The following is a 27,945-nucleotide window of genomic DNA, read 5'->3' on the forward strand; positions in this document are numbered from 1 at the left end:
GTTTAAAGTGTGGTGGAGTGGGTTCTGCGTTTGGATCGGCTCTGGGATGATTCCTGTACTGGGGTGGAGGTTGGTGTTGGGGTCGGCTGTGGGGTGCAAGGAAGGGGATTGTTTCAAATCTGCAGTTTGTATCTGCTAGGGATGTGAAGGTCAGATCATGTTCCTGCACTGGCTTTTGTAATTTGGCAGGTGAAGGTTTGAAGCAGCATGTTGCCAGGCTGTAAACTTATTCCTGTAACCAGTTGGTCCAGTTTAGGTATTCTCCATTTTTGTTTTAATATCGCTTGCCTTTGGTGGGTCTTGCACAGCTTGTCGGCTGCTGAGAGATAACGTTTACTATCATCCTTGTGCCTCATCTTTTAGCTTCTTCCATCAGGCTTTGATGGAAGATAGATTAGAGGTGCCCGTTGGGAGCGTGTCAGATAGCTGGGACTTTAGCTACCAACAAACTATTTGTTTTAGATGGTAATCCTGTATCTTCATGAAGAGTGTTCTTAAGGTTGAGTTGGACTGTAGTCAATAGCAAAGGTCATTCGTGGGGTTTCCCCAAAAGCTTGTTTGCTTTCTCTTTGTAATTTCAACTCTTCAGAAAAATCCAGGAGGCAAAACTAACAGTGAGATAAAAGTCCCTTGGATGTCATTTGTATTGATGCACATTCATGCCATTCTGTTTCAACAGTGGTCCACAGTGCTCACCTGAGATGTTCTGTACATTCTTCTCAGCAGCTAAAATGTGTAAAATAGAAATCGCGACATAAATGTGAAATTTCATGTGAAATGTGATCTTCCTGTTTCAGGAGGTCTTCCACCTCCTTCTTGTGTGGTACACTAGCTTCTTGTTACAGTCCAGTCTGCTAACCTCTTTCTGTGGCACAACTAAGCCCTTAGCCCCAGGACTTTCTGAAGAAGTGGGAATGAAAGCAGGGCTTCTGTCCAGACTCTTGTGCTCTATGCTGAGCAATGGAAATGGGGCCATCCCAGTTAGAGAACAAATGGAAGTAGGAGAGCTTGCCGGAAGAGGTCTTTCGCCACATTATGCTATATAATGATTTCTAGAAGCAGGGTGATTTTTAGCTTGTCCAAAAGCTTAAACATAAGAGCCAAACAAAATATTTACTGCCATCCAGTCTAGGGATAACTTCCTTATGAGGAGAAGGAACACTCTTAGGCTCAGTGGTGTAGTGATGTCATGGTTTTATGAGTTGCTGCTTTACTTTTTTTTTTTTTTAATGTTATAGAGAGTTTTATTCTAGTGGAAGGAGTTTAGCTGCAACAGCCTAACAGGGGAGTTATTCAATGGCTTAAATTAAATGCAGTTTCTTATGTCGGCTTCCTTGCATCTTGTGATGGGGAAAACTAAAGGGGTGACTCTTTTCATGGGATAGAAACTAACCATTGAAAAGCATAATGCTGGCTCACCATGCTAAAAGATAGGTAGACAGAGGAGCAAGGGCTGTTCAAGAGTTTCTCTGTGTCATAGGACTTTTGATGCAGATATGTAAGCAGCACTATTTGGTTGGACAGAAAAAGGCTAGCAGCACAGTGATAGTTCAGATACAGTAAGTACTCCAATTGCTCACCTCACCTTTAAAGAAATGCTGTCTCTAATGGAATTTCGGTGACACATAAATTAATGCAAAGAAGGAAAACAGTTGCTTTCTTAAAAAACAGCAGTCTGGTTTGAGCAAATTCCCTCTTCTCCTGAGATGTTTTCTTTGTCTTCTGAGTATTTTCTACAACTGTTAGTAATGCAGAACATTGAGTCCCAAGGAGACAAACAAAGCATGTGCCAATTTGAGTTGAAACCCATCATCACTTTCCAAGTTTGGAAATTTGACGTATTTCTGATTTCTTGCAGATAGTTTTTGAATGTGTTTATTTCAGCAAGACCTTGTATTCAGCGGTAAAGAAAAATAGTCCTGAATGCTATGTCCCTGCACAAGAGAGAAAATAAAGTGATTTTCTTTCTGTAAGTCAGTTCAGCCATGGTCTGTGATTTGTCAGCACTGCGGAAGGTCATCCAGTTTAGTTAGAACTGAACATTTCCAAGGGATGTTGCTGGCCATTGAAGAATGACTCCTTTTCCTTTTGGATTAAAACTAAACCTGCACTCCCAAGTAGGTCTAGTCAGGAGCAAGGAAATACCCTATTTTAGATGAGAAACGTGTGTCCTAGCTGCTTATGGTCTCCAGAGATTTTATGGGACTGTTCTCAAAGAAATGGTATTCCCTTGTTTGAAATGCTTTGGGATTTGACATTGTAGATGTTCTGTAAGGCTCCATTTTTCTTTTCACACTAATATGTGTTCTGGTCTTATCTGATAAAACAGATTATGTTTTGCTGTCTTTCTGATTTCCTATAACATACTGCTGTTTTCTGCTTCCAACTACAAAGAAACTTTTGTGGTCCTTTGGGCCTTTTCTGGTCCATTGAGTGCTAGTGGATGATGTGTATATCTGCTCCAGAGCATTACCCGTACAAATAGCTTATGAAGGCCGAGGCTGTTCCAACCAAACATGATTGAAAGTTATGGAAATGGAGATGGAAAAAGCTATTAGGTCACATAGTTCCCACATGCACCCCCCGGACCAGTACAGGTTTGTTTCCAATGGTACATTTTTGGTGCTTTCCAGAAGGGGTCAGTGCAGGTCAGTGTTCACTTTGCATCCCACAGTTTGCCTCCTTCCCCCTTCTTGAAACATTAGGAAAACCTGAATCTGGTGATGAGTAGGTTGCAAAATGGCTAAAATTTATATTATAGCTTGTAATATGATGTTGGGTGACCAAAAGCAGAAGAAATGTCTTCAAGTCCAACAACTGATCATCCAAGATTTTAAATTAGTGAGCTTTTCAACTCGTTAGCTATGTATGTATATTAAATGCTGCAGATCCTGAGAACTGCTCTGCAGGTGCTCAGTTGTAGCAAAAACGACACCGATTCACAGTTTTGTCTAGTCCATATTTAGAGCCTATCACAGTAATACTTTATAGTTACATTAAAAGAATGTCTGGAGAATTCAAATGAAATTCCTGATTGTAAAAAATAAAAGTGTCAAAACCCCTCAAGTCTGAAGAAGGGAAGAGAGTAACAATCTCATTCACCAAAAATGCAGTTCATCCTACTTAAGCACTGCAGTACAGCAACCTTTCTGAAGTTTGTTCCAGTGTCATGAGTCTGTTAGGGCACGGGGGCTCCTGCAGGGATCATGTCACATATGTGAGTCAGGTGTCCTGGTGGAGAGTGACCACAGCAGGAAGGGCCCATTCCACACGACAGCATTTTACAGGTTCTGAAACAGACTTCAGAACGTGGAGGAGAATAATACTGGGACAGAACTTAATAATTTGAAGCAGGGATGGGGATGAAAAGGTGGCTGAAGGTGGCAGGAAGGAAATGCTGCAAAAAGAGCAGTCTGGTAGAAGAATGAGCGACTCACTTGAAAATAACTTGTTTATATTTTTAAGGGTTTATTATTTTCCCAGTGGGTATGGTTATTTTTTGAAGTAAAATAATCAAGTAATAATTTCATTGCATTTCTTTCCAAGATTTCAAGCTAAGTGTAAACAGGAAAAATCCTTTGGGAAAATTAATCCAACTTCCTTTTTTGAGAGCACTTCAGTTCTGTTTCTGTCCCGCCCCTCTCCTTATATATTTTCCCTGCTACCCAGTACCTGTGGCATTGCTGACACCAGCTGAAGTACCTCAGTGATGGCATTTGTTAGAGGGAGAAACCTTTAGGATCACTGAAAATCACTTCTGATACAAAAATGATAAGTTCTGAGATTTTCAGTGTTTAAAAAATATTAATGACTTTTGACATTTTGGGAATGTTCCATATGAGCAAGTCAACCACTTGTGCTGAGATTTGATCTCTGACAGTTAATAGGTCCTCTGCATGAGAGGATTGTAAGGAACAAAACCTCTGTAACAACACCATGGCAATCAGACCGGCAAACTTCCAAAGCTTTAATTTTTCCAGATGTTAAGTGCCTTTTTTTCCTAACACAGGTGAAGGAGGGACTTCATAAAAACAGACAATGAAAAACATTGGATTTGTGAGGGGCGGTTGCCATAAAGACCACCACATTGTTGCATGTTCAGATACCAGTGCGCTGAAACACAGGCAGTGTTAGTTTGCATTAAATGAAGTCAGAGGGTTTATTTGCGACATAAAGATGGTTTATAAGTTTTGAAATACATTTGTATGTTTTTTTGTATTAAAAATGTTGTGTCTTCAGGCTGTGTTACAGTGAATGCTGAGTTTGCTTTCAACAACAGACGTGCTTGTAAATGGCGAGGATGAGCAGGAGACCTGGAGTCCCCTGGGTCATTCACACGAGGAGAGTCCTGGCGTGGTCTCTCACTGCAGAGTCACGAAAGCCTGAGGCCAGCTGTCTGCATCAGTGTTCTGTGCTGTTGGCTGCAGCACATACAGTGTTGACTCGGTTTCCTCTCTTGTTGCCACCAAAGCCTGAGGTTTACCAGAAAAGCCTTGGGAAAGTGTAGGCAAAACCCAGTGATGCCCAGTCCTTCCTTCTGGTAAATGGATGTGTTATTTTAGAACCTGTTTCACTGATTATTTAGTGTGGACATATGCGTGCTTCCTGGTCCCTGAGTGCAGGACGATCCATAAGCTCAGGCTTAGATCACTCCACTCAAGATTTACATGGGGCTGTCTGAGCACAGAGCAGGCGCTACAGCCTGGTCCAGCCAAACCATTAAACACCTAGACTTTCAGTGAAGTAGGATTTTTGTAACAATGCATGAAGACTGAAATGGTTTGTAGGAGAGGATGCCAGCTGGGTTTATACTTTGCGAGAAGAGTAGAGGCTCTGTCATAACAATGAACTTTGCAGTCCTCTTCTTGCTCTTCTTTACATATTTAGCTCCATGAGATTGGAGTGGGGGAGGCCAGTGCTGTGCTCTGATGTTGGACCATGATGGGACGTGATGGAGAGATCTCCAGCAGGGTTTTACTCTTATGGCTCCTTCAGCCAGATGGCTTCAATCTACTGACCAATTCTCTGTGCTTTGTGTGAGGTCTGTATGCAATTTAAATGGAGCCTGTTCTCAGCTAGTTTTGCCTTTTCTTTGCCCCCCCCTCCCCCACATGCACTTATATTCCCAACTGACCCTTTTCATGCTTCCCCTTTTCTCTAGCCGTTAAGTGAAATTATGCTGGCACCATACAACAAATATATCAGCTGGATTCACCTCAAAGCCCTTCACTTCTGGGGGCTTTCAGTCATCTAACTCCTCCAAGTATTTCTGAGAAGAGTGCTCACTTAGGCAACCGTGCTGTTGGTGTAGCTCTTAGAGTGCTATTTCTTTGTGATGGCTGCTGTTTTCTGGCTGGTTGGAAGTTTAGGATGTGGCACTTGTTGTTCACACTTATTTTTGCTACTACTGTGAGTCCTAGCAGATTTGGCTAATCACATTTACCTGAACCTCTGTTTATCTTTGCATTTTGCAAATCTGGAAGAAATGTATTTGCTTTCTAGGTTATATTATTTTGCATCTTCTGATATTGTTCAGCATGAAAAGCCTCAACTATAATGACAAATAAAAGCAGGGACTGCCCTACTCACTGCATTATCACTTAGCACCAAAATGACACTGAGTAGCAGACGGTGGGAGACAGTATTATTAGACAGTCTTCTAAATAGAAAACAGAAGACGACAATGGAAGAGTGATAGCAGTACAAGACAGTAGGACAACTCTGTTTTATTTCAGGGATCATGAAGCATGCTTTCTGGACTGGCGTGTTGGAAAAAAGATCAGCTGGGCTGGAGTGATGGTTGTTGGTCTATTGAAATTAGTTTTACATCATCCCTAACCATAAGTGCTGTCTGCTTTGTAATCTGTTGCATTGTGTTTTTTAGTGAATTCTTTAATCATTCAGTGGCTTGGAAGAGACTTGGAGGCTACTGGAGAATAATGGTGTTGCCCTCCTTGCCAGGCAGGTGAAAACACAGTATGCTTTTGCATTTGTTACAGCTTCCTCATATGAGCCACAACCAGCTGGATACCTTATCTGTTTAGAGACAGATAAGGGAAAAGGGAATTTCCCTTTTTGGGAATTTCACTTTTGTGATGCTTTCCAGTTCTCCTGGTACGTTGGACTGTAGGGTCTACCTGGGCCTCTGCCATGTTGTGCAGCTCAGAGAGCTATTCCACTGATGAGGATTTCCAGAGTGTATTGAAGCACAGTGCTGCTTCTCTTTGCATTTAATTTCTGTCAGTTCTGTCTGGGAAAGGCATTCGGTGTCTGTGTGAGTGATAATGATAAGCAATTCTCATTTTGATACCTGAGATGTGGAAGTAAACTCCCCTCCTGACCTTGAGGATACTTGTTTCTGCTACCTTGCAGATCTCGTATATAAACAAGAAGGGCTCTGCCTTCACCCCCTATCCCCTCCTCCCCCCTCCCCCCCCCCGAAAACAAACCAAAACCAAAACAACAACAACCCAAAACAAAACTGTTAACTAATCTTACTGAGTGAATCAGAGAAGAATATGAGCTTGGCATGCAACAAGAAAGCTGAGACAGTGCTTAGCAGAGATGAAAGTGAGATACTGATGGCCAGAGTTTAATTGGGTTTTCATAAAACATGCTGTTCTTCACAATTTGGCTAGTGCTTGAGGGTTTCTTTTTATGAGTCTGGCAAGACAATGAAACTTCATTTGCTTTGCAACTGGAAAAATAAACCAGAGTGATATTCAGAAGAGCACTAGGACTCTTTGTTTCTTGTACTGAGAAGAAGCAATTCAGCAGCAAGGGAATGAGAGCCTCCTGCAGCCATAGAAGAACAGTTTAGCAGTAAATCAGCTCAGCTGCAGTCCTCACCACATGATATTCTTTAGTTGTCACTGGGGAGAATTCTGCTCATCTCCAGACATCAAGATTTTGACTTGAGTTAATATTTATTTCCATTTTTACATATGTGCTGTACAGTGATGGATGGGGTGTGTTAACCTTCTACTTTTTCACACCTGGTCCACACCTGTTTGGGATCTCATTCCCTGTCCTACTGGGCAGCAGGTCTTGAACTTTGTTGGATCCTGGATCTCAAGCCAACTGAGGGTGGTGAACAACTTTGAAACTCTTGGCCAGAGGGCTTTTTGTTTTTAAAGTTGGAGAGGTTGATAGGTTTTGTTTTGCTCTTGAGTGAATATTTGTTCTCATGACAAAAACATTTCACAGTAAGCTATTTCCATTTGACAGCTCTTTGGCAGCACATGTGTGAAATAAGTTGTTATGTAGTCCAGTTCCTACTGGGTGAGAATATCCCTCTCTCAGAAAGGCACTGGACTTTCATCATGCTCATTGATAGTTCAATCAAAGAAGTTTTGGACTAAATATTCCTCAGAGTCGAAACTTGCGAGGGAATGTAGAAGTTGATCCTCCAGCACACTGTGAAGAAACTTGTTCTTGTCTTGCCTGTGCAGCTTCTTTTGGGTAAGAAGGGCATTCTGCTCTCCAGGGCTGTGGATTCAAGCACATGAAATTCAATACAAAAATTTTAAACCAAAAAAGCCAAATGGCATTGTTTAGAATCCTGTTGTAGCATGTTTTCTTCATTTGCACTGCGGGAGCTTTAAATATTAGTATGTGAGCACCAGCCAAATTTAGGTTGGTCAAGACTAGAGAAGAACACTGAGCAACTTCAGAGAGACTCAGCTAAGCTTACTGAAAAGGCAGCTCAGTGGCAAATTAAGTTCCCTGTGGTATCCACAGAAGATTATGCATGACTGGGAGAAAACTCATTTGCTCAGACATCTTCAATTGCTCTAATTTTATTCCTTTAGTCTAGAAAAAGATCTGAATGACACTACTGTGTGTGTTCATCAGTATCACTGAGAATATACTTGATTGGGCATTGTGTGAGTGGCAGTATGTGGAGAGTCACTGTAGTTATTAATAACATAACTGAAAGCCAGAATAGGCATTATGAGTCAGGCTTTTAAATTAATACCAGTTCAAATTTGGATGGTGCACAGGTTGCTAAGTAGATTTACATCTTCCTCTGACTTGTTTGGTAGCTTTTTCTAGAGGTGAGATACTGAGCTATAGACTTTGGGACTGATACAGCAGAGTGATTAACATGTTCCACATTTGCTGGTTTCTGTTTGTGTAGGCTAAAGGAGGTGGCGAGTCAGGACTGAGGTACGTGGAAGGAGCTGTGCTGTGAATGTGGGACAAGAGCAGTTGGGATGATGTAAGTGAGGGCCAGGACAGGCCAGCAGAGATGGGTTATGGGATCACAGAGCTGAGTTGTGATTAACTTGTGAATAAACCAGCATGTTGCTGTGGCAGTGGGGCTATCGATCAAGACTCGAAGACAGCTACTCGGCAATATGTTATAGTCCCAGGGCTGAAATAGTAGGAGAGCTGCAGCTCAGTATGAGGAGCATCCGCAGAATTTGTTGTGGTGACACCAGGGAACAACAGAGAAAGGAGGGGAGTGGCCAGTCAGGAATGAGTGACGTTGGGAAAATTCAGTATTTTGAGTAACTGGTTTGTGCTGAGGTGCTTTCTTCTTCCTTGGATACCACTATATGTCAGTCTTGACTTTTTATCCTGCAATTTTCCTTTAAGAATCTGGGTCCCCCTGAGCAGCAGGTGATCCTGACTATGAGGTAGAATAAGCTTGGGAAAGTTTTGTTAAAAGAGAGTGGGTTATAAAAACAACCCTCTCAGCATGGCTTGAACCTATCAGCATGATGCTGCCGACAACACAGCTGGAGGGGAACACGGCAGGCTCCTCGCCCCGAAAGCAGAGCAGCCCACACAGCCTGCAGATGTTATGGGCCCAGTGTGGGTCTGGGGGAGGTTTGCCTGCCTTGCCATGGAAGTCAGATGCTTAAGTGGCCATAAGACTCTAATTAAAGCAACTGTTTTGAATCCTGGTTCTGTAAAGGGCTTGAGAGGGGTGAGGAAGGTGCCTGAAAGTTCTGCTGGGCTCATCTCCAAAGTATAGACTGCTTCTGAGTGTCCTCTTTAGGGCTACATTATTGGCCTCTTGTAAGATGAGATAACTCTTTATAAGGATAGTTCTCTCCATGTGGCTGCAGCATGAAGTTGTATTGGTGTCCAGCCCTGGAACAGTCAGAAAGAGCTAGAAAGAAAGTGGCCAGGAGGCTGGGGCAGCTTGTGTCACTGAGGTCCAGGGTGCCAGTCTACCTAGAGTGGCTTGGTGCCCTACTCAGGGTGAGTAGTTCTAGAGCAGGGGTTGTTGCAAACATTTCCATACAGACAAACTCTGTTTTTTTTCCTGTTGGCTTTGCTCTTGGTTTCTTTGTGTTCCAGAAGGGGAGAATTTACCCTCTGCAAATGCAGGGCTTAAGTGCAGTTTTCCTGGAGCTCTGACAGTCAGCCAAATTAGCAGTTTTTGGAAATGACAGGAGCCAGTTGAGGTCAGTTTTGAGCCGACAGGAACTTTACTAAACCAGTTATGATCAGGAGTAACTTTCATTATGCCAAGTCAGTAGGAACTGCAGAGAGCTGGCTGAAAAGGTGTAGTTACTGATGAGGAGCTTTTGGTTGGAATTCACCTCCTAGATGAAGAAGTCGGGGTCGTGTTGAGTTATTTGCTACTAGAGGGGACTTTGTTCTTGACCACCTGAACTAGACTAGGCTCTTAAGTTTTTTCTCATCTTTCCCCATTCTGTACTAAACGCCTTACCAAGCAGGCAGCAGTGGACCTATAGATTTTGTGTAAGGAGTAGCAGAATTTACTATGCTCTTTGTATGTGCCCTGAGGCCAAGCTGGAATATTCTCTGCTCACAGCTGCGGTCTCATTTCACTGTGTTGTCCTCGCCCTAGTTGTATGGAAGCTTCTTTGATTTCAGATATACTGCAGGAAACTGTTTTCTCTCATTGTCCTCAGAGCCATCTATTTGAAGAAGAGGTGTCATATAGCATGACATGCAAATGTATGTAGTGCTATGTCATGGAATATTCAGCATGCCGTGTCTCTAGCCATGCAATAGCATATGTGAGCATGTCACTGTGCCTGTCTGTCAAGGCTTCCTGTTTTATGGGTTGTTACATCCTGTTGGCATAAATTTTCTCAGTATGCTTCCAGGCTGTCCTCCTTCCAATGCAGCATCTCATCTGTGTTCGTAGGTGACTGGCTGAGGATGTAGGCCACCTGCGCTCAATCCCCTACTTTGCCACAGGTGTTTTTAATGACCTTGGCAAGTCAAAGTGATTTTTCCAACACATTTTTCTTGTGACCAATCAAATGACACATTTTTAGAAGCAACAGTCAGAACCCTCATGGGTTCAAATATAGCAAGAATAAGCTTTTGCATGCTGGCTGCTCATGAAGTACAGAGCACATACATGTGGTCTATTTGGTTGTGCTTGAGAAATAGCTTTAAGGAGTTACCAAATGATCAAGAGCATAGCTACATGGCAGAGCCACCTAGTGGGAATATGGTCTGCATATCTAGAAGTCTTTGTGCTGGACTGGGTGTCATTTACTGCCTGCTCTCTTTCCAGCCTAGGGCCATTTGCGTGTTTACCCAGTGACAAAAAGTTAGACAGTACAGGGTTGCATCACTTTAAATGTGTCTACATGAGGGTTTTTTTCTGGCACAGTACATCAGAAGCCCTCTTTGACTGGATGAGCTTTGCAAAGTGGGACAAGCCTTAGTCTTCAAGTTCCTCAGGGACTGAACTGGGACGTAATGGTGTGTCTGTGCCCTCTAGGTCTGTATGAAGATGAAGACATTAAAATTAAGACTTGTGCAAGCTGTAGCAGAAGGAACCATTGAAGAACTCTGATAGATGCAGTATCGTTCAGCCAAGATTTTGTAAGATGTTCAGTTCATCAGATGACTTGAAACGTGCACTTGATAAGTGGAGGTGAAAGAATGCATGAGGTGAAGAGGTATATCAGTTCAGCATTTCCCTAATTCTAAATATCCTTTGCAACACTCCTGAAGATACCCACATTTATATACAAGGAAAGAAAACATAAAACAGGAGAGCATTAAGGTGATCTGTTTACTTTTAGCCACTCACTCAGCTTGCACAGTGTTTTGGTCATTGGTTCTGAGTCTTGTCTCTCAAGCAGAGGAAAATACTTGAACTAGGAGTTCTCAAGGAGCAAGTGTGGATAATGACACTTTACTGCAAATTCGAGGCTTTTCAGCTGATCTTTGTTACTCTCTGCTACAGCACCAGTAGTTCTGAGACTTAATACACAATAAAGTGTGCTGGTTTTGGCTGGGATAGAGTTAATTTTCTTCATAGTTGCTAGTATGGAGTTGCATTTTGGATTTGGGCTGGAAAGAGTGTTGCAAATTCAGGGATGTTTTAGTTACTGCTGAGCAGTTCTTACACAGCATCAAAGCCTTTCAGTGCCTCTCACACCACCCCACCAGCGAGGAGGCTCGAGGTGCACAAGTAGTTAGGAGGGGACACAGCCAGGAAAGCTGATTCCAGCTGACCTGAGGGATATTCCATACCATTTGGTAGCATGCTCATCATATAAAGCTGGGGGAAGAAGGAAAGGGGGACATTTGAAGTGATGGCATTTTGTCTTCCCAAGTAACCGTTACACATGTTGGAGCCCTGCTCTTCTGGAGATAGCTGAATGCCTGCATGGTGATGGGAAATGGTGAATGAATTCCCTGTTTTGCTTTGCTTGTGTGTGTGTCTTTTTCTTTTATCTATTAAACTGTCTTCATCTCAAGCCACAAGTTTTCTCACTTTTACCCTTCTGATTCTCTCCCCCATCCTGCTGGGGGGAGTGTGAGTGAGTGGCTTTGTGGTGCTTAGCTGCTGGCTGGGGTTAAACCATGCCAGTAGGTCTCTTTCAGGACAAAATTATGAAATGGATCCAACTCTATTCTTGAAAGCTTCTGCTAGTGAAAGCTTTGTGATCTGATCCATTCCTCCACAGATTGGACTCTATTATAGGAGCTTTTTGTAGCATATGCTGTAAAAGCAGCTCCTTCTCTTAGCCTGAATACTGATGGCCCAGTTGACCTACCATTTTTGGCTTCAGGAAGAGACCTTGATCCCACTGGTTTCAGAAACAAACATTCCTTGTGGCTCCTTCTCTCAAGTCAGCATTTCACATTAGTGCACATTTGGCCTTTATACTTTCACAGCAGCTTCCCCCTCCCCTCCCCCCCCCCTTCCAGATATTGGGGAACAAGAGGTTCAGAATGCAAAAGCAATGTGATGCCATAGGCTGTCTTACTGGCAGCACAGCATTAACATTCTTGTCTTACAACCTGATGGTAAAGGAAGATCTTAGCCTTGGAAAGACTAAAAATCAACAAAGGTGTTACATGTGAATGAGCCACCTTCCTTTTCTGCAGCTCTCAAAATGAATCCTTCTCCTACAAGGTAATTTGGGCATTTTAAGGAGTGGTAAATGAACCACACCTCTTCTTCCAGATTCTTCTCACTGACCCATCACTGGGCCTGAGTTCTGCCAAGGAAGAAATCTTCTAAAGTTCAGTGTCAACAGGCAAGTGCTGTCTGTTCTCTGTGCAGACAGTACGTACCCGAGGGATCTAAAAATATAATTCTGTGTGGAGAACTAGAGAATCCATGTCCTCTGCAGGGACATGAGTTAACGGAGAGGAACTAACATACACAAATTACTAACTTTGTCCAGTAATTAATTGCTGGTAGCATGTGAAGACAGCTTTCAAAAAAGACCAGCTTTCATTCCTGGTTTCCTGAATTGATTTATCTGTCTGGCCGCTTACCTGCATACCTTCACGAGGTGACAGTGAAGAGTACAGATCCTGAATTAGACTTTGAGCTAGATTCCTTGTATATGAGCTGTGCCTGGCACAAGCAGCTGGGGGCAGACCCTCAGGAAGCCAAATGTAGCTTCCTTGTCATATAGGACAGTCATAGTGTGAGTTAGAGTGTGCTAAGGGCAGTTTTCTCTTACGTTGCTGATGGATAAACTCCGTGGACCCTAATCTGATGAAGAAACAGATAACAGAATTCTGTCGAGAGCTCTGCCCCTGTTCAGATAGCTTTCCCACTGGCCAACTCTCCACTGTCCCTTTGCACTCACAGTCCTGACAATATGCACTGAGTTATGCAAAATGGCAGGGATGGAAAGAAGTCTCATGGGTGGTATCTAGTTTCCAGTCTATTTCTTCCAGCCCAGGAGTCTTTCTACCCCATCTCACTCCCTGTGTTTTTATAAATGGCAGAGCATACAGGTCATGTTGCTTTTGTGTTTTGGTGGGGGTTTTTTTAATAGTATGTAGTATACACTGGATTGTGACATGAACTGCAAATGCACTGTAAAAGGCTTTTTGCCCTTCAACACAAAGATTTCAGTCTGTGGCCCAGTACAGCTCCGTCTTCTAATGTGAGGCCTCAGAATGGGGAAGCAAGTCCTGGGAAGGCAGAGCAACAGGGTAAGAATTAGTCAGAGGCAGAGGAGAGCGGCTTGATACTAATGGCCAGATAGGCTCTGACAGCCTCACACCAACGGGCCACTCTCCTCTACAGGGAGTTTATGAGGCCTTGGCTTGTGTGGCCACCTCCACTTACAAATGAAAATCAAAACCAGATTGATGTCCCCCTCCCAACAGCAGCTGCCTGTTTTTTTGCATAAATCTTGCTCCCCTGCCCCTCTCTAGGGGAGCTCCATAAAATAAATGGATTCATTACATGCGGATTTCCTTTTCCTTCTTCTCTGGAGAAACAAAGAGCCTATTAGACACAATATGGAAATGCATATACGCATGCACACACGTGCAGGCAACATGAAAATGTGCACGTGCACATGCAGCGTATAAGCTCCCTCCCATCTCCGTACCCAGACAGTGCCATAAAATACGTGCAGGAAACCCCTTCTCCTTTCTGTGCCCAGCTCTGCTGAACACACAAGCCTGTATTCATTCACCCAGATCTGCAACTTGAATTCTAAACCAACAAGGACAGGAAAGCCCAGGGCAAGTTGCCTCCTCGCAGAAGGTGCAGCACTGAGAGTGCACTGAGTAGGGGGTCATGTTCTTTCACCAAAGCCTCCTCTAGTGCCCAGGAGCTGTGTTTTTACCACGAGCATAAGGGCCCTGTCCTGAGAGCAGGGCTTGCAGCAGGCTGCATGCATGGGACATCATAATCACAGGAGCTGGGAGGCTGCCAGCTTTCCCTTCAGCTGAAGCAAAGGGGGTTGCTTTGTGGCTGAGAAAAGGCAGAGGGATAAAGGTAAGGAGATGGCTGGGAGCCCTCCATTCCTCTCATCTCCAGGTGGCGGCAATACTGGCACAGGAAAGGGCTGGAAAACACACCTTCCCTGGAAAGCTCTGCCTGTGTGCAGCAGCTATAGATGCAGATCTCACACACCTGCATATCAGGGTGAGGGACACACTGGCAACCTCTCACTGAGCAGGTTACACAAAGTTAGGAGATGCGTACATTCACCTTCAGGATGCTGCCGTAAGACGTTGGCCCTAGGACAAGACTGTAGTACGTGGGTGTGTTCGCATAGTATGCTAAACCCGGGTCAGAGCCTGGATTTGAGTACTAACTTGCTTCCCATGCAAATTGTGAATGCCATAACCCTCAGATCCAATTCCCTCCAACCTCAACTGGAAAACTTTTGGGGCTCTGAAAGCCTAGCTTTGACAGGGTGCTGTGTTGTAGAAACAAGAGCCAAATTACAGCAGCACTGGGAAACTGTAACCTTTACCAACTCCTAGTTACTTCGGCTCACCTGACTGGGAAGCCGGGAATAGAGGCAGGAGAGGAGAGCTGCTTTTTCTCCCTGGCACCAGGGGACGCTGTGTCCTGGGACAAGGGAGAAGGGCGCAGAGCTCAGCTGGAGGGTAGGAGGCAGGCACGGCAGTTACGTTCGCTGGGTCGAAGCTCTGCAAAAACTGGTGTTCAAGGGAAGGAACTGGACATGATTCTCCTTTTTCATCCAGAATCCATACTGCTGTGGAGCCTTTTTCAGCCTTTTTAGGAAGTGGTGATGTAAATTTAGGAGGGCATAGCAGCAGGCTGGAGGCAAGACAGACTCATTGAAACAGAGGGGTGAGGAGTGCAGTTGCCCAAGACTCAAATCTCTCAAATCATAAATGTCTCAGTAGTGTAAGAAGATACTGGTGTTTTTTTCAAGCCTGCACTATTGGGCTTTTGGGTAAGAGTCAGGCTCCATTGCTAGCTTTTCCTGGCAGCAATGAGGAGGAAAAACTTTCACTTATAAAATGTATGTTTTCACATAATTGAGTAAGTCTGAGAGCTGGAGCTTTAAGAAAAACAGTGACTCAAAGGGGATGTCTGATGAAATCTAGAAAGTCAGCAGCACAGGGTGGCAGGAGGAAACAGACCCTGCAGAGGAGGGCTTCCGAATAGCTGCTGAGCAGAAGCCCTGTGACTGAGAGAAGTTAGCAAGACCTTAGATGTGAGGAAGCTTAAAGCAATTCATACTGCCTTAAGTTCAGTGCTCTGACTCCCAAGGTTTCAGACATTTCAAGCTGGACCACAAAAATTCATGATAACTTTAAAATCATGAGCTTTTGTAAAAGAGTGAGTGCTGTACTCTCTGTCTTTGCCTCTTGGTTTCTGAGCTGTAGAGTTGCCTCCAAAGGGCATTTTGTAGTTTTCTCCACAGTGCAGACTACTAGAAACTTCTCTCATATAGAAAACATGTTGCATTGGGCTCCTAATGTTCAGTTTTCCCCACAATCAAGAGGACTAGAAACTTTTTTTTCTGTAGAAAATGTTTTTCTCACCTAATCATCTGTCATCGGGATCTGGAGCTTTAAGAAAACACAGGACCAGTATAATGAAATCCACAACCCATCACAGGCACTGGCAATGCTGCTTCAAATGGCTTTACTTCACTGGTGTCTACAAGGACTTTGTATACACAAACATGGAGATTGCAATCGTGACCCTGGAAATGCTGGAGCCTTGAAATGGGCAAACTTGGTCAGCCCCAAAATCAGTTTATTCCTGGAGCCTGCCTCAGATGCTCTGATGCTTTCTTTTGATACCTTTGCCAGATGCCTCAGGGGAAGGTGCAAGAACTTTGCAGTAGGCAGATGTAACATAATCTGTTCCACACTTAACATCCTTTTCTTGTTCCTACCCATTAGGGATGGGCTTGGGACCTGAGTATGAATTATGAACTTTAGCATCTTTTCCAAAAACATTGTTAGCTCTCATTATTATGTTGTTGGGTTTTGTTTTTTTTTTTTCTTTCCTCCTTTTATTCTCATCCACATCACTGTCCAATCTTTTTGTAAGGTTTGCTGAATTCTTGGCTTCCCCAGCTTCTTGTGCTAGGGGTGGCTTAGTCCAATTACAGGTAATATGAAGGAAGTTATTTACTTTTATGAAGTTTGGAGTGGTTGTTTCTTCATCTTATTGAATATCTGTTCTCCCTGGTGTGTCCAAGGACAGCAGCAACACCCAGTTGTCTTTCTACCTGTATTTTGTATGCATTCATCAGGATGCCTTCTGGTTGCAAGAATACGTGGTGCTGGGGATTTGTGCCAGTGAGTGTCTTTGCTTGAGTCTCCCACGTACTTTACCTGCTTTCTTTTATAGCCCCTGCTTCCTCACCCAGTATTCTTTCCTCCCTGTGTGTGTTACCTGATAGCTGAGAACCTCAGCTTGGTCTGAGACAGCCTCTGTTCTGTTTCCTGCTGTGACCTTTTGCATCAGCATCTGCACCTCTTTAGACTACAAGCTCTGCGGCAGGGATGAACTTCTGTGTATGTGTGTTTGTGCGTGCAAGCCATGATTTCAGCTAGAACCTCTGTGCTCTCCTGTACTGCATACAGTGATTAGTAATAATTTACTCTTCAATAAATCCTGCTCTGCCATTCGTAGGGTTGAGTTGAGAGCTCATTCTTGGTGACCTGGCACCCAGGCTTGGTGGTGGGGCTCATCCCCAGTGCACAACAAAGCCAGTGGCTTGGAAGGGATGCAGCACTCCCAGTTCTCCATGGGAAAGCAGAAGGCACATAATTCTCTCCAAACCCAATCCTGCCTCTCTCTCCCTTCTTTGCCCCTTATCTCTGAGGACATTTGTATGCAAATAGGATCAAAGGCTCGGAGATGCAAGATAGACTGCCTGAATATTCACTGGCAGGCACTGGGGCGGTACACTTCAGAGCAGCCCATCCTCAGCTCACAAGTGAGTGAGGAGGAGGGATGGAAGCACGGGATCAAGCCCTGACCCTTCCCTGACAGTCACCCTTCTTTCTTACTCTTGGGAGGCACTTGCTGCAGTTTGTTGAACCAATACTTCCCCTCTGGATGGAAAATCCAGCTGGAGATGTGCCTGTGATATCTGACACTTGTAATTCATGGTATGTTGGCCAGTTCTGTAAACTGAAGCAGGAGCACAAACAGCTCCTCATGACTTGCCAGCCATGTGTGGGGTTCAGTAGTCACACCATGTGTGGGCTTCTCAGAGATGAGAAATCTTTTCAAGCAGCAATGGGACTATGATGGGGGTGAGAGGTGGAAGCGGGGGAGGGTGATGACTCCCTGGTTTTGATCTGAGCAAAGAGGCAGGTGAAGTTTGATAACTTGTAGATTTGCTCAGGCCCGGAGCTGGTGGGGATTTGGAGGTGAGGAGCTGAGGGAGCCAGTCTGCTGGAAGTAGGGAGGAAGATTCTGTCTGTGCTTATGTGGGGCTTTTCTGGCTTCCTTCTCTCTGCAGTCTGCTTCTAGGGGCTGGGACTGCAGCTGCAACTGCAGAGTTCAGCCTGGGTTTCCTCTTGGAGAATAGCTTGTGGCTTTGATCAGCCGTAGCCATGTGCAACCATTCCTGCCTGCTCTCTGGGTGTGGAGTTTGGTTGTTCAGACAAATGGAGGCACACCTGGAGGTGGATGCTAGCCCTGCTGCTGTGGCAGCCCTGTCAGAGCCAGGACTTAACTCTCAGGGCAAGGAGAAAGATGCTACCAAGCCCACTTGGCTCTGGCGTGTGATGGGTGTTCAGCTTCAGTACAACAACTGCTGCCCAGACCACCCCACTAGTCCCCGCATGGGAAGAAAGGGACAAAGGAGCCTTGAAGATGGCAGTGTCCTGACTCTCAGGGGAGTCTAGGCATATTCTTGGGGGCAGTATGGAGACACAAATGGCCAAGGCAGTGGGAAGGAAGCATGCTGCATCTGCTAGCCTCTGTCTTTGATGCCAGGCTCCTCCTGTGTGTTTGTCATGTCCTGGCAAATTACCTGTGTCTAGTCATTCCTTGCTCAGCAGATGGGACGTACAGCAATAAAACCTGCCTGTGTTTCAGGCAGTGCTTTTTTCAGGTTCATCTGCTCCCTGTCCCAGTTGGTGATACCCTGGCCAAGGAGGATATAGTAATGGTAGGGTAATATTCAGCCTGTTGACAATCTGTAAAGATCTTTCCTGCCCATCACACACACTATGCTATGGGTTAACAGATTTCAGAATTGCACGTTAGAAACCACCCCTAGCTTGTCTTCTTTGGGCTGCAGTGCTTATCACTGTGATACTTGGGCACTACCCAAATTATTGCAGGCCTGAAGCCTTAAAGCTTAGAGCTCTTACAGACTTCCGTGTGGGCCCACTGGCCCTGCCTGCATCCAGACAAAGCCACTGCTATCCTCTGGTTTGCAGACAGGACGTTTTCTCCCAGCAGTAGAAGTTTGAAGGTAGACTTAGGTCTGGCAGCCTGCTCAGGCTATTAAAAACCAGCCTTATAAAATATGAGCTAGGAAGCAAAACACAGCGACATAAGAGAAAGAGGAGGAAACCACCAATTAGGAACAGCCCCCGAGGGGATGCTTTCTCAGGAGCCAGGAGGCGCTCTGCCAACAGGGCTTTTGGAGCTGGATGGGGCTGGCTGGGGAGGGCAGAGCTGGGGGTAGCTGCTTTGCACAGAGCATTTCTGCAGTCAGAAGCGCTGGTCCTGTAGCCCAGGAGTTGCTGCCCCTCAAACAAGGCAGCCCTGGCTGCGTGAGGGCTAGCACCAGGAGTAGAGAGGAAAAGCAGGAGGAACGCCCAGAACGTGCAGCCCTGCTTAGCCTACCAGCTAGCTCTGTGGAATTCCTTCCTCCAGGAAGCAGCTTTGCCAAGGAGCAGCTGGGAGTAGCTTGCAAAGCTCTTCTGATACCCAAGTTCACCATAGAATGGCAAGCATGTGCCCGACCACAGGGCATAGGTATAGGTTGGTATTAAAAAAGGACACAGGGACTGAGCTTTCTTGTCAGCACATCCTTCCAATGGTTTGGTAAAAGCCAGGGGATTATTGTTCAGTTCTGGTGTGTTGGGCTGCTGTGGCTGGCTGGGGGTTGGGGTTTTTTTTCTGTTGCTGGTGATGAAGTGTGCTTTGTGGTGTGGGCCGGGCTTCTGAAAGGAGCACTGAGATACTGAGGGCTGAATGACCAGGATGTGCCTTGTGGACCCGTACCATGTACTTTCTGGTGGAGAGGAGTGGGTGTGCAGTGTGGCTTTTATTTGCTCTGTCTTGGTTTCAGTCTTCCTGGAGATGCCAGCTTCTTGCCAGCTTAGGGACCTGCTTAGGCAATGGACTGTCCAGGGCCTGTGAGGAGAGGAGTCCCTGGTGGGCAGCCTGAAGCACCTGAAATCCCATCTGCTTTTCCGGAACCTTGTAGGAGATTTAGGTCCCACTGTTTTTCTCAGCAATGAGATGGCTCATCAACTGGCTGCCCAGACAGTGTTTAACGTCTCCTGTCGTCACCATTTACTACCCTTGTAGTGGGCACCTGGCTGATCTCTGCAGGGGTTAGCACTTTGCTTCAGCTCTTTAATGTCTTGGTCTGTGCTTTGGGAGCAGCTCAGCCATTCCCACTGATCCCCCTGAGTGAAAGGACACAAAGAGCAGTGCTTCAGGTCAGACCTGCCAGGTGAGGATTGCTGCAGTAATGGTGAGCACAGTGGCCACTCAGAGCATTGTGGGCAGAGTAGCACAAACTCTTTCGAAGATGCTTAAGTGTAAGCTGCTTAAATATTTGCCTGGCTTGAAGCAGGGACTGAGATCTCAGCTTGTAGTGACCCAGACATTTTCCCTATCCTGCAAGTTTCTGTGTGCAGGTGCTCTCCCTCTTTCCAAGGAGCTGTTCCATGTTGTGTAAGGGAATCAATATTCATTAGGTGAGGGATTTGAGTACAGGCCTCATCCTGTCAGAGGAACCACAGCCATGTAATGAATCCGTCTCTCTGGTGCATTTGATGCAGACCATGAATCTGGGTTTCCCACATCCTTCTTGAGTGCCAAACCTCTACCTGTGTGATCTGTCAGCCCTGATAAGCTTCCACAAAAAGGTTAATTTCAATTAACTGGGTGTTTTTCTAATTATTAGAAAAAAAACTTTGCTGAGAAAATACCAGATAAGATCTAGTCCGGATGTGTCAGTCTTCTTCCCAGAACAGAATCTGCTCCAGAAATCATCTTGCACCAGCGGAACTTCATAGCGAAAGACATGTACTGCATAGTTAGCTGTAAGTATTTTGCCTACTAGTATATGCAAGTGAAAAAACAGAAAAGAGCTTCAGTTTGACATGCAAGGTAACAGAAATCAGGCTGTATAGTATTTCCTGCCTGACTGTCCATATCTAATATGAACAGCATAGTGAAAAGAGAAACAAGAAGTAGATAAATATTAGAAAGATATCTTCTGAGTCACTGTGGAGTGAACAGCAAGTCCTGATGATTCAAGATTTGGCACTTTCCCTTGCTGAACCAATGGCACATCATGGTGCCAGGAGAAACTAGGCTATAGGAAGTGCTGTTTGCTGGCTGAGGTAACAGAGCTGTGGTCTTCCTCTTCATCAGTGTAGAGTCTGGTGGTATTTTTCATGAGAAAGTAAAACCTTGTTCATGGCATCCTGGCCAAGACTGTGCGTAGAAGTCTTCAGTGTCTCAGTTTCTAGTGAAATCTTTCTTCATTTCAAACACATCTTGCTCTGTGATAGTATGCACATACACTAAATTGTCAGTCTATTTGGGGAGCTAGTTCTCTTGCTTATTAGGAAAAGTTATGTTCTTTTTGTTATGTTACTTACAGCCTTTATTTTAGTCTTTGAAGTGCTGAGACGCAGAGCCACTCTCTGGCTATTTGTGGACAACACCATTGTTTGGTGTGTGCAGTTTGCTCCAGAAAAAGTGCTCTTCTAGCTTCCTTTTGGAAAGAAATATTACTGGAAGGAAACTTCTTGTGACCCCCCTGTCTACATTATGGATGCTGTGGACCTCAACTGTTGGGATGTAATGATGGTAATTAGTAACGGCACCCATGATTTTTTTTCTGTGTTGATCATTTTTGGAGCAGTGCTCTGCTATTGTGCTTCTCCAGCTGTCCCTCCTCTCTCCTTCCTTTCTGCCCGTCATTTGGCATGGGCCTGTATGTGAAGGTAGCTTTGGGGAAGCACAGATGTGTCTGCAGTCCCAAATCCTGCTGTGACTTGTTCAAAGTGTTCCAGCAGTGGTTAAAATCTTACATTTCATAGCCAACTCAACAAAAAAGGAAGGGCCCTCTTTGTGGGTAACTCATTTAATTTCCCTTTGCCTATAGCAGAAGCAGCTGAAGGGTTTCCAGTCAGTTGCCCCATTAGCCAGGGTGTTTCTGTTGAAGTTGCATACACAGCAGCAGTCACGGTTGTTGCACTGGTGAACTAAAGAGGGCACTTGAGGCTTTTGAACAGTGAAGAAAGTGCCGAAAAAGAACTGACATATGGAAACCATGCAGACCATCCCCGGGCTGCTGGCTGCCGTGGGCCTCATCCCCACCACCTCTGCCAAACCCGGCCAGAGGAATGATGTCAGTGAGTCGCTCTGCAGGGTTCTGGAGAGCAGTGAAATGCACCCAGTGAAATCAATGATGACATCTCAAGTTCTGGGAGGTTACATGACCATGGATTGCCCCCATGCCTATTCTGTTGGATGCAGATCTGGCAGCAGGACCATTCAGCTCCTTGAGTACAACTCATTAATACCTGGGAACAGAGCCAGGGGGGGAATAAAGGAGACTTCAACTGGTGTGAATCCCAGCTGCATTTCTGCTTAGCAACACAGGTTTTTGTAAATACACTGGCCATGCCTCTGCACTCTCTGCCGGGTTTTTGCTGCATGCATAGTCCCATGTGGGAGCTGAGGCCACCCCCAGGACCACTGACCCACTGAGGCCAAGAAAGTTGTGGAAATGCTGAAGCTATCAGCCACTGGGCTCTACCAGCCACCTCCCATGTGCTGCTGCTTCACAATGAAGCAATGGGAGCAGTGGTTGTTGTGGGTCCTGCAGCAAGGAAGGCAACAAGCTTCTGCTCATCTTCCTAAGCAAGCACCGAGTGTCTGATGCACTCTGGTTGCGTTGGCTGTGGAGTTGTGCTGGAAGGTGTAAATGCCAAATGGTGAAGACTTTAAGATCAAAGCTTAGAGGAGAAAAAAAATTACATTAGAGACAATGTTACTGTAGATTCAGTGTTACTGTAGATTTTCCTCCATCCTTCTGAAATGTACCTGACCTCAGATCCACCTGGCATTGAACTGGGCATGAGCTGAGGATCCTGTGTCCATGTTCCAAAAAGCTGATGAAGCCAGCCCCACTTTTTGCTTTATCCCTAGGTGCCTCCACAGCCCCCACTGTGTTCAGTGGGTAGATCAAGAGCTCTTCCAAACACTGATACCAGACAGCTAGAGCAGGAGTCCAGAGCTCACCCCTTCCAGCTCTAGGAAATAAATTGACCTAATGGGTGAAGCAGGACCCTGGGAGGCAGCACTGCTGAAATCATGGGAGACAGGGGATGAGGAGCCAGGATTCATAGGCTGTAGCCCTGTGCATAATGGAGAATCTTTGATTGTAGTGGCAGAGAACGTGGGTCAGGAACTTATCAGTATTATGGACAAGCCACCCAGAAGTTTTGTTTGCCTTTGATTATGGTCTGTGTTCATTCAACTTCTGTCTGAGGCCAGTTTTGAACCTACTCCTTTTCCTTTGAAATGGGTTTCCGCTATTGGCATGAATGAGACAAAAATGACTTCATTGCCTCCCTGAGTAAACAGATCCCACTCCATCCTCAGAAAACGAAAGCTGAGGATTCATTTTCCTCAAGACCCACGGCAGATGAATCAGAAGGCTGGACTTTTTGTGTGAGTGAGGCTGAGCTGGACTGACCAGAGCAAGTGAGCCAAATGGGGACGGTGGAAGTGGCGTCAGAGGCTGGCACCTATACGTGCTGGGGAAGTGGCATGCACTGGATGTGAACGCAGCTGAGGAGGATGGAGATGTCCAGATCCCGGCCTCTGGATACTTCAGCTGTTGAGTCAGCTGGGTCTGGGGCTTTGCAAAACAGCAAGGGGGCAAGAGTGAGCAAAAAGCCAAGAGCCTGCGTGTGTGAGAAAGATGTTTCGCCTCAGGCAGCAGGCCAAAGCAGCGGTTACTGCAGCCCTTGGAGACACACTTGCAGACACACGTGCTGGCTTGCACACACACACGCTTGCTCACACACACGTACCACTAACAGCACATGGAGGCTGCTCCCAGAGGCAAGCCTGGCTTCAGGCTGGTCCCTGTTAATGGAGGGACCTGCCAACATCTGGCGAGGTAGCTGGGGTGGAAAGACAGCTGGGGCCAGCGAGCCCTTTCCCTAGCTATGAGTAAAGGGGAGGGCTGAGGGTTGGGGTAGGCTGCAGTAGGTTTGTCTTCTCTAAAAGCAGCCTGCAAACACGCACTCCCGCTTGCTCTGTGGAGAGCAGGTTGAGCAGCTCTCTGCTTTTATGTTCTGTGTGTTAAAGAGCTGCTGAAAGGCAATAGTGTAAAACCTCCAAACCAAAGGTCCTTGGCTGCACCAGGCCATAATAGCCAAGCAGGTTTTGCCAGCCCAGCCTGGCTTTGCTAAGAGGCCTTAGCTTTGATATGGAGTATGGGAGCACAGATATCCTTGATGTATGTTGTTAGGAAGGATTTGTTATGCTGATGAAGGGATTTTTTTCAACATGGATGTGGACTGTTTACAGATTTGGGTTTGTCTGACCTTCCTATTGGCAGAACTGGGGAGGAGGCAGCATCCATCCCAAGGGGCTGCAGCAGCCCTCTCTGCAGAAAATTGGTGGCATTTTGGCCCCTGGGGAAGAGCATGCACTAGTGTGAGTCAGTCGATGAGTGATGGTGACCCTGCTAGAGGGTGTGAGGGTTTGCACTGCTGCTGCTTGTGGTGGTCCTGCTCCTTGCGTGTTCCTCGAGGTCTGATGTTAAATGAGGTGAGGTAGAAACTGCGCTAGTAGGGAAATGCAGAAAAACTTTGCGTTTATTAAGCCACAGCCATTCTTTATCTGGGAGGACTCCTCTGCCGAGCTGGGCAGCCACCACCCCTGCTTCCCAGCAGCTGCACCCAATCCTATCCCTGGAGTTTACCTGCAGGGTCCCAGGGTTGTGATGCTCACAGCTCGCCCTACCTGCAGGATCTCTGTCCTCCCCATTGGAGCTCAGAGCAGCAGAAAACCTCCTCGGTGTCTCATTCTGCCTGAGCCTGGGCTGCAGCTACCCCAAGACAGGTCTTAGCAAACATGACAAAGGCTTTCTTGGCATCAGCAAAGTGGTATTATCCAGCTCTGCTGCTATCATAGCCTCCTCCTTGGGAATACAGGTAGGAGGGCTGTCAAAGGTGAGAAGACAGAGATGGGGGTATGGGAAGGTAAGGGAAAGAGAAAGAGCCTTTTACAAATAAAGAACAAATTTTTGTGTCTCTGCCTGTTTGGTGTGGGATTGAGGAATGAGCCTCATTTCCCTTGGCTGAGCATGCCCATGCTTCCCGCTGGCTGCACCCACTGGGAGATGTCCTGCTGGACAGGCCACTGAACTGAGGGTCTGGGTGGAGCAGTAAGAGCAGTCAGGGCTGGTAACGGTGCACTCCAGGGGCATGCACTGCAGGGTCTGGTGCTGAGCCTGGGGAACTGAGAGCCTCACCAGCACCCTCTCCCCTCACATCATCTCACCACCATTTGCTCTGTCTATAAGGCGCTGGGTAGTTGGAGCTGAAGTGAACATCACAATATCTCTCACCCCAGTGATGTTCTCAAACCAGAGCTCTGCTCTGCTTGTGGTCAGAGAGGCCGGACTGCCCTGTGTCTCTGGCTTTCAGGTTGAGCGTCAGACCACAGAGGAAGGTGAGTGTGACCATGTGTCTAATTACTCCCCCAGATGTGAGTACGCACGGCACGCCATCACCGGACACAGTCGGCATGTCCTCACTTGCTCACCACTGACTCACAACAGACTGGAAAAGTACAATCCCACTCTGATGCTGTGATGAAGATGTAAGTGCTCTCTAGTAATACGTGAGTAGTGTATGTGAGCAGCCAGTCAGGGACATCAGGCATCTGATGTTGCTGTGTTGAAGATGAGGATGTTTACTCTATGACTGTTGAGTTCAAAAGGGAATGACTCGGGGCAGAGCTTCATGACAAGCTCAAAGCTGTTTTGGGGTGATACTCATCAGTTCTGAGGATACTGGCTTGATGTCCCTCCCCCTCTCTTAAAGCTCATCAGACAAGTGTTAGGCAATCAAAGCCCTAAATCTCAGGTATTGAGGAAACAAGGGAAGTCTTGCTGCATCATTAGACATTTCTGCTAAGTGGGAAGGAATTCATCCTGGTGGGTGTCTGGGGGAGGAGCACTTAGTGGAGGTTGAGCTGTCTGGGACACTGATGAGGCAGTGAGTGAGCTGGTGGTAACCAGGGAACAGGCAAGGCCTTGTGGCCATGCTTCCTCCTCACTGGCTACGCCTGTGTGGTGGCATCTAGATGTGAAGCCCTGCTGAGCGGGACTCTCCTCAGGGGACCAGCCAGCTTTTGTCTAAAAGGCTGGGAGGGGGGCAGTGGTGAGGACACAGAGCGGGAGGAATAGCCCATTCAGCACACATGGGCTGGTGATTTCTGTCCCCTCAGGAGGCTTTGGATACTGCCAGTGCTGCCAGCGGCATGCAGCTGGGTCACAGATGTGCTGCTGCACAGCACACTCACAACATGCCCACATCTCTGCTGGTAGGCTGCTCTGAAGAGCAGGTGTGAAACTGGGTATTCCTGAGCTCTGTGGCCCTTCCTTCAAAGGCCTGTCTGTTGGAGGGGCTGGTGCTGACCCAGCCGTGGGATCAGCTGGGATATCTATCCTTTGTGTCTTACCTCACCCTTTCGCTCTTGCACGCCTATCCTAGGGACTGGACAGCAAAGGGGAGATGGGTGGTCTCTTGTCATGTTGGACTTGGAGAACTGGAGAGGTAGAGCCTTTACCTTACGAAGGGATGGATCCCAGCCATGATCCCGCAGGCACTGGTGGAAACCTGTTTTATAGCCTGTGGCATTTAGCTGAAGTCATCATCAACTGCAGGGCGTTGCTGGGGTGTAGTGCTGTGAGGCTGCTGCACTACTGTCCTCTCCCCTTGGCCTTTCACAGGCAGAGGAGAGAAGGCAAAACTTCACTGAAGAGAAAGGCCAGGAAGCTGTGTGGACATCCTGATTCGGGGATGAACCCCGTGTTGACTTCCCTCCTTCACGTTGTGTTTATGCAGCCAGAGCTACCATAGGCATCAGTGATACAGCTGCTTGGCCTTGCCTACCAGTCTACTTGACTTTCAAACCCTTGATGGCACTGTGCTGCCGTGCAGCTGGAGCAGTGATGAGGAGTTTGGTGTTGTGATGTGTCCCTTTGAGATGGATCACGCTAACCCTCTGGCTCTGTACTTCTGACCAGCTTGACCATAGCTGCCAACCATTTGACTTCAACCAGCATGTCCCACCACCTGCTGCTTCTTCCTTGACACTGATTCCCATCTCTTATGGCTTGGATTTATCCACTGCCAAATGCAGGTCCAAATATGATGAGTCTTTGTGAGCTGCAAGAAACTCCAGGGGGCCTGAGAGCCTGAATATCAAGTCTAGAGCAGACCTCGAGCTGAGGGCCACTGTGAGGCAGACCTACAGTGGAGTTGGGCATCTAAACTGATTCTGAAACTAAGTTGCTTGTCTCTGAGCTGGAGCACTGGGGTATTTGGTCTGCTCAGGTCTGCTGCTGGAGGTCAAGAGCAGCTGAGGCTGGGTCCTGTTTCAGGGAAATGGTGGAAGACAAAATAGTGTAACAAACACTGAAGCCTACAGAGATCAAGGGAGGCTTAGAAGTACATGGGTCCAAAAAACTGGCACCAAACTCTGAAAACATGTGAGAGTATAGCAAGAGACATGTTCCCAGGTCAGCTCCTGACCCTCCTGTTTTGGGTAATGACTTTCTGTGGCTTGCCACATCACTGAGATACTGAGCTGTAGGCTGTTGGCTCCGAGGTGAATTTTACTCCAGTCTCAATTTGTCAAGCAGCCAGTGTAAAAATGTCTTCCTCAGGATCATGACACCTCATCTTGTGGTGCTACAGCCCCAGGTCTGAGGGTTTGGTAGCTGTATAAGCCACCAGCAAGAATAAGCCCCTGAGTGAGACCCAAATAGCTGCTGATGGGACCCAGGGACTGACCTGACTGGTTTGTTTTGCCTTTTGGTATCCTGGTCTATCCTGAATATCTGCACCCAGGCACTGATGAGTGAGGACAGAGGAGCCTGGGAAACAGAAGAGGTAAAAAATGTGGAAGGAGGCAGAGATGGCTCAGCCTAGGGTTGGGGTGAACTGGTAGTGACATTTCCACCCTCTGAGTTATAACTTAGCAAAAAGGCCAGGAGCCTGCAATGGTGAAATGTCTTCCTCCCACCATGGCCTCTTGTGCTCAGGACCAAAGGATATACTAGGGTTCTTTGTGGCCTGGAAGCCTTGGCATAAACAGTTGTCTGCATCATGGATGAGTGTACAGGTGCGTGACTGAGTACGGGTGAACCTGGCTGCTGAGCTGGAGCAGTAGGTTTAACGGTTTCTCCATTGGTTACTAGCTTGTTGGAGAGTCAAGCTGGCGTGTCAGGCTCTGGGAGCTTTGGTGAGAGCCCTTAAGAGGGCAGGGGGCTG

The 27,945-nt window shown here is 46.4% G+C and overlaps 1 protein-coding gene across 1 annotated transcript in view; it reads right to left on the reverse strand.

Moving 5' to 3' along the window:
- The window catches only part of GTPBP2 (GTP binding protein 2), a 220,971-nt gene that overhangs the window by 95,876 nt on the left and 97,150 nt on the right, over positions 1-27,945 (reverse strand). The gene's annotated exons all lie outside the window — the stretch shown is intronic.

This window comes from Lathamus discolor, chromosome 5 (assembly GCF_037157495.1).
Source record: "Lathamus discolor isolate bLatDis1 chromosome 5, bLatDis1.hap1, whole genome shotgun sequence".
Taxonomy (NCBI): Eukaryota; Metazoa; Chordata; class Aves; order Psittaciformes; family Psittacidae; genus Lathamus; species Lathamus discolor.